Source organism: Arvicanthis niloticus, chromosome 26 (genome assembly GCF_011762505.2).
Source record: "Arvicanthis niloticus isolate mArvNil1 chromosome 26, mArvNil1.pat.X, whole genome shotgun sequence".
In the NCBI taxonomy this organism is placed as follows: domain Eukaryota; kingdom Metazoa; phylum Chordata; class Mammalia; order Rodentia; family Muridae; genus Arvicanthis; species Arvicanthis niloticus.
Genome location: NC_133434.1, coordinates 30,560,974 through 30,570,823, shown reverse-complemented (window position 1 = coordinate 30,570,823; position 9,850 = coordinate 30,560,974). Strand labels below are relative to the sequence as shown.

At 44.3% G+C, this 9,850-nt stretch overlaps 1 protein-coding gene across 4 annotated transcripts in view; it reads right to left on the bottom strand.

Annotated features, from left to right (window-relative positions):
- The window catches only part of Thsd4 (thrombospondin type 1 domain containing 4), a 562,869-nt gene that overhangs the window by 388,788 nt on the left and 164,231 nt on the right, over positions 1–9,850 (bottom strand). The gene's annotated exons all lie outside the window — the stretch shown is intronic.

Below are 9,850 nucleotides of genomic sequence, written 5' to 3'. Positions count from 1 at the left end.
GCATGTGCTTGTAAGTAAAATTTAGGAAAGGCAAGCAGGCTCTCAGGACAGACCATTGGTGGTATGATAAATAATACATATTAAGAAGAGTGCAGGTAGAGTTGCCAGTGGCAACAATCGGACCTACCACCTTTTGCAAGGTCACTTCTCTGTGACCAGTGACTCTGTATGGTGTTGAGTGTTTGTGAGTCACAAGCAAAATATAAACATTAAATAATTTATATAGCATTGCCAAACTAGTCATTTGCATAATGTTTGAAATTAAGCAGTAGTGAATGGTGTACCTGTGCCCTTTCTAGGAACTGAAGTGGGACGTAAACCTCATGACAATGTTTGCTTCCTCTTGGCAGCAGAAGGCTGGATATCACTATAAACAAGACTTTTAATATATGTGTGCACATACGCGTGTTGGGCTCCAGAGGACAACCTTGGGTATCTTTTTCATCTCTTTTGAGGCAGTGTCTACTACAAGCTTGAAGCTCGTCAAATTGACTAGGCTGGCTGGCCACCAAAGCCCCAAGGATCATCTTCTCTCTGCCTCCCTAGTGTCAGAGTAAATGTTCACCATCACCGCCCCACCGCCATTACTTTACATGGCTGCTGGGAATCGAACTTACGTCCTCCCGCTTACAAAGCAAGTGCCCTTACTGACTGAGACATTCCCTCAGCACCTTAGCCATTCTTTTAAAAAGGCAAGCTATCCACTGAGAACTTTGGAGGTTGCGGAGAGACCTCACGAGAACAAACAAAGGGCAGGATTCCAATGTCACGTACAGGGAAGCTTGGGATGTTTCCAATGACAGCAGTTCTTGGGGACTCACAAGATATTTTATATTGCTTGGCTGCAAATACAGAACTCACTCTAGCTATTTAAGAGGTAAATATATTTAAAAGGTATGAGGCGATTCATGAGAAGCAACTCAGCTAGAAAGAAAAAACACACCACCCTAGAAACAGAGTAGAATTGTAGACCTGGGACTGTCACCAGCTATTACCAGTACTCCATAGAGTACTAAATCACCAATACTCCACAGGGTACTAAATCACCAGTACTCACAGAGTCCTAAATCACCAGTACTCCACAGGGTACTAAGGCACTGCAATCTCATGCAGACCTTCTAATATTCTCTTCCATATTCCATCTACCATGGATAATAAAGAACTACTGTCTTCGGTTTTAAGGAAAGCTAGATAGCTAGACATCCTCCTGTCTTCTTTCTTGTTCTAGATTCTTCAGTAGAGATGGGTCATCTAGCTTGAAAACTAGAAAAAGGAATCAAATCATTCTTCCCTTGTCAGATAAAAGACAGGAAAATATTCTGGGGTAAAGGAATGGATATGTTAACACTGGAGCAGAAAAGGCATCCTGTAAGGCTAGAAGGCATCCTGTAAGGCTAGAAAGAGCCATTAAAGGACAACATGCTTCAATACTTCATCCTTAGGCACATTATCACTTACCTGCTTTCTGTCAAATAAAAGTCTATGTTCTTTAAATGGCTATATTCTGATTGGTCTATGCTCATTTGGCAATTGTCCAACTGGTCCTTTTGTGTCTTGGAGCTCAAAGGAGAACCCACAAAGTCATGGCCCTGGTATCTATTTTGACATGAGTTCCATGAAACAGAGCTACTACACTTGGGGCCAGGGTAGTGAGGTGGGGAAAGAGGGAGAGAACATGAAAAGGGGTGAGTTCCTACACCATTGATAGCATCTCTAGCTCACAAGCTTGGCTTTGAGATAACCATGTTCCATGCCCATTGTTTCTAGAAGTTGTAGGAACTGCTGTGCCTTGGGACAACCCATCCAGAGAAAGGAAGGGAAAATTACTGAGTTTGTTCTCATTTCTATAATCAAGAGATGCAGCCTCTACCATCCCTATAAGGTTGCATACACATGAAAGCCCAAGGAATGCTTGGATTCTCTTCCCTCAGAGTCAACATGGAAGCCTCAGAGAGATCCACATTTCCATACATCCAGTGACTTCAGACAGGGTTTTGTCCACAGAAGACACATGCAGTAGTGACTGAGCTACAATTGTTGTCTTGGGGATCACAAGGAAGCTGTAAGGTAGCACCTGGGAAATGTCTCAGGGTCCAGTTCAAAGTAAAATCTCTTATTCAAACTTCTGTAAACAGCCAGATCTTTTCTTAAGCGGGAAAAGTTGCTTTTGTTTTCAAAAGGCTGCAGTGGGAGCTGGGAGCTGGGGAAACAGCTCAGGCAGTGAAGTGCTTAAGTGCAAACATGAGGACCTCAGTTCATTCCCTAGACCCATATTGAAAGCCAGGAACACTGGGGTGGTTTATAATCCCAACACTGGGTGGGGGCGTGGGGGGTGGAGACAGCCTAGGGGGCAGCGAACCAGCTAGTCTAGCCTAATCTGTGAGTTTAGGCCAGCGAGAGCCTGTCTCAAAAAAACAAGGTAAATAAGCACCTGAGGGATGATAATTTACACGTACACTTACATACACGCATACATGCACACACACATGTGCATGCACGCTACAGTTGCTTCTTCATGCAGAAGATTGTGTGCACTGGAAGATTGTGTGTATTATGACAAGGGAAGTCTGGATTCAGAAACAGCACAGAGTTACCAGCAGATTTCTTTAAACAAGCATTCTTCTACATGGGTGTTGATGCTGTTGTGATTTCTAAGATGGTGGAACCCAACAGGCCTCCCTGCACCCTTAGGGAACCTTCTCTGCACACTCACTGTGTTCATCATTCTCTGGGTGCACCCCAGATCCACTCTCTGCACTTACTGACCCTGTGTGTCTCAGGAAGCCCTTGCCCCTTGGCTTCCAGCTGCTTCTGACTGGCAGGCAGTGGGATAGTGAGGAATCCAGGACCTTGGTTAAGATTCCCCACCTGTACCTTCACTTTGCCCTTTGACCTCAGCAGGCCATCAGATACTTCCAAGCATCATGGTTTCCCAGTGAGTGCAATAAAGACCCTATCTACAATGGTTTACAGTGGCTTCTTCTTCTTCATAGGTCCCCAGGACAAGAGGGACTCAGTTATAGAATGAAGCAGTCTGGCTGTCAGGATGCTTCCTTTTAAATGGGGTTAAAGTAGCAGGATAAGAATGTCCCCGTTGTTTTATCTCTTAACATTGCTTATGGCTGTCACCTACCACTGTGTCCAAACTTCTGACTTTGAGATCTGATTTTACCCACCCACCAAATTGGCACTTAAGAAACTTGCAACTACTGAGTTCCAAAGAAAGTTGTTTTCTGTTTGTTTGTTTTTGTTTTTTATTAAATCCCATGTTTTAAGTAAGCCTATGATTTTGGGTCACATTGATAGCTATCCTTGGCCCCGTAGCATTGCCACCCATAGGCTGTACATACCTGGAGCTACAGAGCATGGTATACATACCGTACAGATTTACCCAAGTATGAAAACAGGAAGTTCATTTCTTCTGAAAACTGTTTTCCCAAGATTTTAGGTAGTGTGTTCGGCCTCTACCATAGAAATCATTATTTTTTAAGACACGGGAGGAATCCATATTCCTTCCAGACTTAACATCTGGCACCTTCTATCACTCAGGAAGAGCTGCCTCAACTCCCGCAGTAAGCACGTGACACATGTATGCTCAAACTCCTGACATTCGCCCCAGGGGGTTGGTCATCAGCTCCTGGGTGGCAGGGGTTCATTTTTGTTTCAAAAAGTGTACAAGACCATATTCCAGAAAGTTATGCTTGTCTCATAAAAGGCTACTTTGAACATTTTTAATCTCCTGTTAAGCTCTCTACCTGAGGGCTTTTTCTAAGAATATACTTTTTATTTTACCACAGGAAATCAGATTGTTTTTTAGATAATGTCTGGAACTGTTTTGGATATAAAACATCTAAATTTAAAAATGTCCTCGTGCATATCAGAGAAGAATGTAAGAACATTCGTATTATCCCATACTGCCTATTACAGATAGAGCTATGGGGGACGGTCTAGATCTGTAGGTTTTTATAAAAACACTGTGGGATAATAAACAGATTATACTCAAATTTCCTTGGATGCTAGTACTGCTTTCTAAATATTAAAAACTCTAACCCAGTGCTCTGTAAAATAGCGAACTTTCTCCGAATGCCTGTTGTGTGTACTCAGCCATCGTAGGTTATATGTGCACTTGGCTTTTTCTCTTCTTCTTTTTTGCTTCTTACCCACCCCTGCTTTTTTCCTTTTCTTTTTCTCTTTGTGCTTTTTTTTTCTTTTCCAAGATAGAGTCTCCTGTAGCACAGGTTAGCCTCAAACTTTCTGTGCAGCCATGGGTGACCTTGAACTTCTGATCCTCCTACTTTGCCTCTCTCTAAGTGCTGGGATTGTAAGCATAAGCCACCACACATCTGGTTTCACAAGATGTCGAGGCTCACACTCAGGGCTCCGCTCCATGCATGCTAGGCAGGCATCCCAGTTACTAGGCCACACCCTCAGTCCACTTTCTATCTCAAAAGACTTTGTTTTTCCCTGATATATTTTGAAGGCAGTGGACATTTATGAATGTGTCTTTAACTCAAATACGTTTTTCAAATGGCAGTATTGGGAGTAAGATGATGGCTCTGTGGATGAGAGCACTTGCCGTGGAAGTGTAAGGTCATGAGTTCAACCCCAACATCCATGCAAGAAGCTGAATGTGGCTACGGATGCCTGTTATTTCAGTGCTGTGCACAGCAGAAACTAGAGGAACACTGGGGCTTGTTGACTACCGGTCAAGCCAAAGTAGCAAACTCTAAGTTCAGTGAGAGACCCTGTTTCACTTTTCTCATTGTGACAAAATGCCTGCTAAGAAGCTGCTTAAAGAGGAAGGGTTTGCTCTCCACACTCAGGCCCAGCAAGGAGTCATATGTAATCTCTAGGTGAGTCTGCATCGTGTTCCTTACCCTGGGCTGCCCTTCCATGCCCAGACCCAGGCAGCAGCCACATTCAAATGCTTTTTTGACGAGTCTGGCCAGTTCCTTGCCCAGAGTCATCATTCCCATCCAGACTTTGCCAGAAACTGAATTTGTGCCCTTTGCCAAACCTCATTAAATTAAAATCACAGTGGTTTCGCTGATCAAAAATCAACACTGAGTCTCCAAGGGACTAACCTAAAATCTCTTCCTCCATGATCTTGAAATTAACCAAGCTGAAGAACAGGGAAAAGAAAACCACACTTCCATTTGACATAGACAGGCTAGAATCTCACACTAGACACATCAACAATCAACAAAATCTACATGCCCGCTCCAATCGCTAGAACACAAATATATGGAAGACCAAGGCAATATGTTCTCCCAAAGACCACATGACCTACAGAAATATTTTCCAGTGATAATTATGGAGGAGAACCCCAGGCACAGAATTGAAAAGAACAATTTTAAACAGATCAAAGAATTCAAGGAATTTGCCGGGCGGTGGTGGCGCACGCCTTTAATCCCAGCACTTGGGAGGCAGAGGCAGGCGGATTTCTGAGTTCGAGGCCAGCCTGGTCTACAGAGTGAGTTCCAGGACAGCCAGGGCTACACAGAGAAACCCTGTCTCGAAAAACCAAACCAAACAAACAAACAAACAAAAAAAGAATTCAAGGAATTTAAGGAAGACACACATTAGCACCTGGACAGTTGAAAGATGACAGGAATAAGTTCCTGATTAAAGTCATAGAAGACACAAATAGCTAAATAAAATTACAAACAGTTCAGGGCAAAAAAAAATCTTGCAACAGAGGGAAATTTCACTCACCCCATCTTACTGACAGGAATGCTAAGGCCACCATCCTGAAGCACACAGACTCAATAGTGGGAATTTTAATGATTATTTCACATGACTCCATGCAAAAGATGGATCATGATAAACTATCAAACAACTTTAGAGTTGTCACTCACAATCAAATTCCTGGTGGTAACAAACCAAGCTTTAACTACTGAATAAGCCTCACTTATATATTCGAATACTTTTGAAATAGGATGCAGATAATCTGAAATTTTTCTAATGCTCTGGAAAGATAACTCCCCTCAACAAATTGCATCCCAAACTTCAGTAGGCACCGACTTCCTATAAATCAAAGTTGAGCCATATTTACTCAAGGACTTTGCTAGGGTGAACACACAGTAAATATTTAGAAAATGAAAAATCACTTTTGCAATCCGCATAGCCATTCAATAATTTATCTGTTTTGGAAATTTGGATTTATAGTCAGACTCCTGACATTCCTCAGGCATACATCCGGAACCTTCTCAAATTCCCGGATTCACAAATACAAAAATGTTTATAGAGGCTCCCAGCTTTCTCTTGAATCACATTTCCATGGAGAGTCGTAGGGGTTTCCTGTCCGTAGCCTTGTACCGTACGTAACAAGTTAACCATACTTTAGAATTTCCCCAACTAAGCTGGCTTAAAAGGCCTCTCATTTAAATGCCGTTTTTTCACAACACGGGATGATCTTTAGTCAGTTAGTGAGCACTGTTGATAATGAACATTTGCACAGAGAACAAGAAAGCTGAGTGGCCCTTTCCCTAGGGCTACTTTGTGAAGGAGACTGAATCACTATCTCAGTAAACCACAGCTATAGTCTCCTGAGAGAGCACATATGCAGCCACAAACCTTCAGCGAAGTGCACACACAGAAGATCTAAACACTTGAATTTTCTTGAGCTGGTGCATATCTGTGAAACCCATAGGCATTCCATTGTTCTCATTAAACTTATTATAAAAGTTGGGCCTAGGGAGACTGGTCCATCAGTAAAGTGCTTGGCATACACCATCACGAGGACCCTCTGAGTGAGGTCACCCAGAATCCATGTTAAAAGCCAGGCAAAGTGTTAGTTGCCTGTAATCCCTGGAAGCAAGCATATCCCTGAGCCTTGCAGGCCAGCCAGTCTAGCTGAATTTGTGAGTTCTGGGTTCAAGAGACACTGCTTCAGAAATAAAGTGAAGTGATTGAAGATGCCATCCAACAACAATCCCTGGTCTACACACACACACACACACACACACACACACACACACACACACACACGCATACACACACGCACACACACATTTTAAAAAAGTAGGTGTGAGTTTCGGAAATCAACTGAGTTGATCCAGTTTGATTACAGATGTGCTGGCCACCTGGACCACAAGTCTGTACTTTGTATGTCTGGGTCGACTAAAAGCTAAGTGTGGAAGTTTGCACTGTCTTCAGCAACAGAGCTAGTTACAGCTGATGTGCTGGGCATATCCAAAGCTGTTGAACCTTCATAAAGTACCTTCTGGGGATTCATCCTGTGCTGAGTTAGGTTGCTCACCCCCAACAGAAAGAAAGAAAGAAAAAGAAAGAAAGAAAGAAAGAGAGAGAGAGAGAGAGAGAGAGAGAGAGAGAGAGAGAGAGAGAAAGAAAGAGAAGGAAGGAAGGAAGGGAAGGGAAGGGAAGGGAAGGGAAGGGAAGGGAAGGGAAGGGAAGGGAAGGGAAGGAAAGGGAAGGATAGGATAAAAGAACCCACCAAGAACCCCCAAAACCCAGGAGTGAGTGTATAAGCATTGAGGACAAGGGGGTCAGGATGAGGACACAGGAACCAAGATCACATGCTGCACCAGGTCTGACATCTTAGCACTTGGGAAGTGGAGCCAGAAGGTCTGGTTCAAGGGTACTCTTGGTTACATCTTGAGTTTGGAGCCATCCTGGGTTACATAAGACTGTCTTAAAACATCAGAAAAAGCAAAAACAGAAAAAAAGAAAAAGAAGGGAGGGAAGAGGAGGAAGTGGGGGGGGCAACAAAGAGGAAAGGAACACAGGAAAGAAAGAGAAGAATTTCGGAGCTGATGAGAAACAGTCACAGGATCATTTGGAATACCTAGTGTATGCATTTCAAAACGCTTGAAAACACTACAGTCAAATTGCTGGATTGTTTTACTTATCTCTGCCCCTTTCTGTCCCAAAGGTTTTGCAGCGTTTCGCTGCCAGATTCATTTTCCTGAAGCCCAGCTGTGATCCTCTTACTCCTGCCCCTCACTGCCTATAAAATAAGTCCAATTTCCTCGGGCTTTCCTCTTATTTGAGACCCCCGGTAACCTGGCCCCCATGATCTAGGCCAATTGTACCTGGCATTTCTCTCGTTCACATACCCTTGCTCCAGCCAAAGAAGACTTGCCAATGTTCTCTAGCAGGCTCTATGTATTTTATTTTACATTTTCCTTTTCTTTCTTTTCTTTCCTGTTTCCTCTTCCCTTCCCTCCATCTCCTCCTTTTTGAGATGGGTTCTCATGTAGCCCAGGCTGGCCTTAAACTCCTGAACTCTCTACTTCCACCTCCTAAATGCTAACAGCCCAGGCAGGAATGCCACCTACCACACACCCTGCTTTGTATTCTGAATTCTCTGCCTGGACACATTACTTATATTTTTTTCCTCTGTCAAGAATGACCTTTCTCCCCTGTCTGCGTGTGCCCAGCCTGCCTCCCTCTTGGAGGCTGGGAGGTCATGTGTGCAACAGGCATTCCAGTTCTGTGAAAGGATAACATTTATACATCTTTATGCATAGTCTCTCACTGGAACCACACAACGGGAGCAAGCCATTCCTTAATTTTCCCCATAAGAAACTGTGGCCCCGGGAGGCTGGGGCATGTGTCCAGGGATGAATGGGGTCTTCTACCAGCTGCTCGTCCTGCTGCTGCCCCAAGATTTGGCAGGGTAGTTGCCTACTACACATGAAAGCCTGCTTCTTTTCCCAGCACAGGATAAACCAGGTAAGGTAGTGCAGGCCTCAGAGGTAATGCAGAGACACAAGAGGCCCTGGCCTTTGCTCAGAACAAAGAATGGCTTTAAGAAACAGCCAAGCAGTATTTTGTCTCCTCAAAGGGGGGAAAGTGCACCTTTGCCTTCTGTGTGAACTCCAATTCACTTGTCCAGCCCTGAGTCACAGTTTCACTTGGCAGCCCCTACGTGGCCCTTGCCAGGTTCCACAAGGCAGGACACTAGCTGATTGAGAAGGGCATAGGTTCCAGGAGCCCGGGGCAGGTGAGATGCCTGACACTCCCTGCCTCGGACATGCCATGAGAACACACGCACCGCAAACAGCCTTGGGTCACGTGCTGCTGGAGTATGTTTAAAAGATGCCATTTATCAACAAGGGTGGGAGAGCAGTTGCTAAAGCTAGTTATACAATCGCCAAAGCTGGCTTAAACAAACAGCAACGGGGCGTTGGACATGGCGCCATGATTGATGGATGGAAGTCTATTAGGCACGCAGAGCCCAGTACCTACACATACCCTGGATGAAGGCCAAAGCTATTACGTGATGAGCTGTTACATAAACTTAATGGGTGGAATCTGGGCCATATACATCTCATCTGCTTCCCCTTTCGAACTCGGTTGGCCTTGAGAGGGTATTTGGATGGCTGGAATGTAAGCGCTCACTCCTCCATCCTCCCCCCTTTAAAATGATGGGTAGGTCTGTGAACAGAGCAAGCACAGCTTTCAGTAGTTACTAAGGTACCAACAGCTTGCCCCAAGCCCAAAGCTCCGCTGTCTTGTGTAAAGCTGAGCTTTTTTTTTTTTTAAAGGTTTATTTTACGTTTAATTATGTGGATATGTGTATGCCTGTGTGTAGGTGTGGGCAGATGAGTGTAGGTGCCTGTGGAAGCCAGAATAAGATCCCCAAGAGCCTGTTCATGTGGTTGTGAGCTGCCTGACAGAAGTGCAGAAACTGAATTCACAGACCACCTGTGAACTCCTTGGTGGCTCTGCCAGCCGGTTTCCAGCTGTTCTATTGTGATGAGGACATAATCATGGTGCCTCCTTGCAGCTGTCTACCCAAGCACTTGCCCTGGGTCTACTCAACCCTTTAAGAAGTATCCTGATGCTTTTCCAAGGCCAGCTCCCACCCCAGACCATACACTCT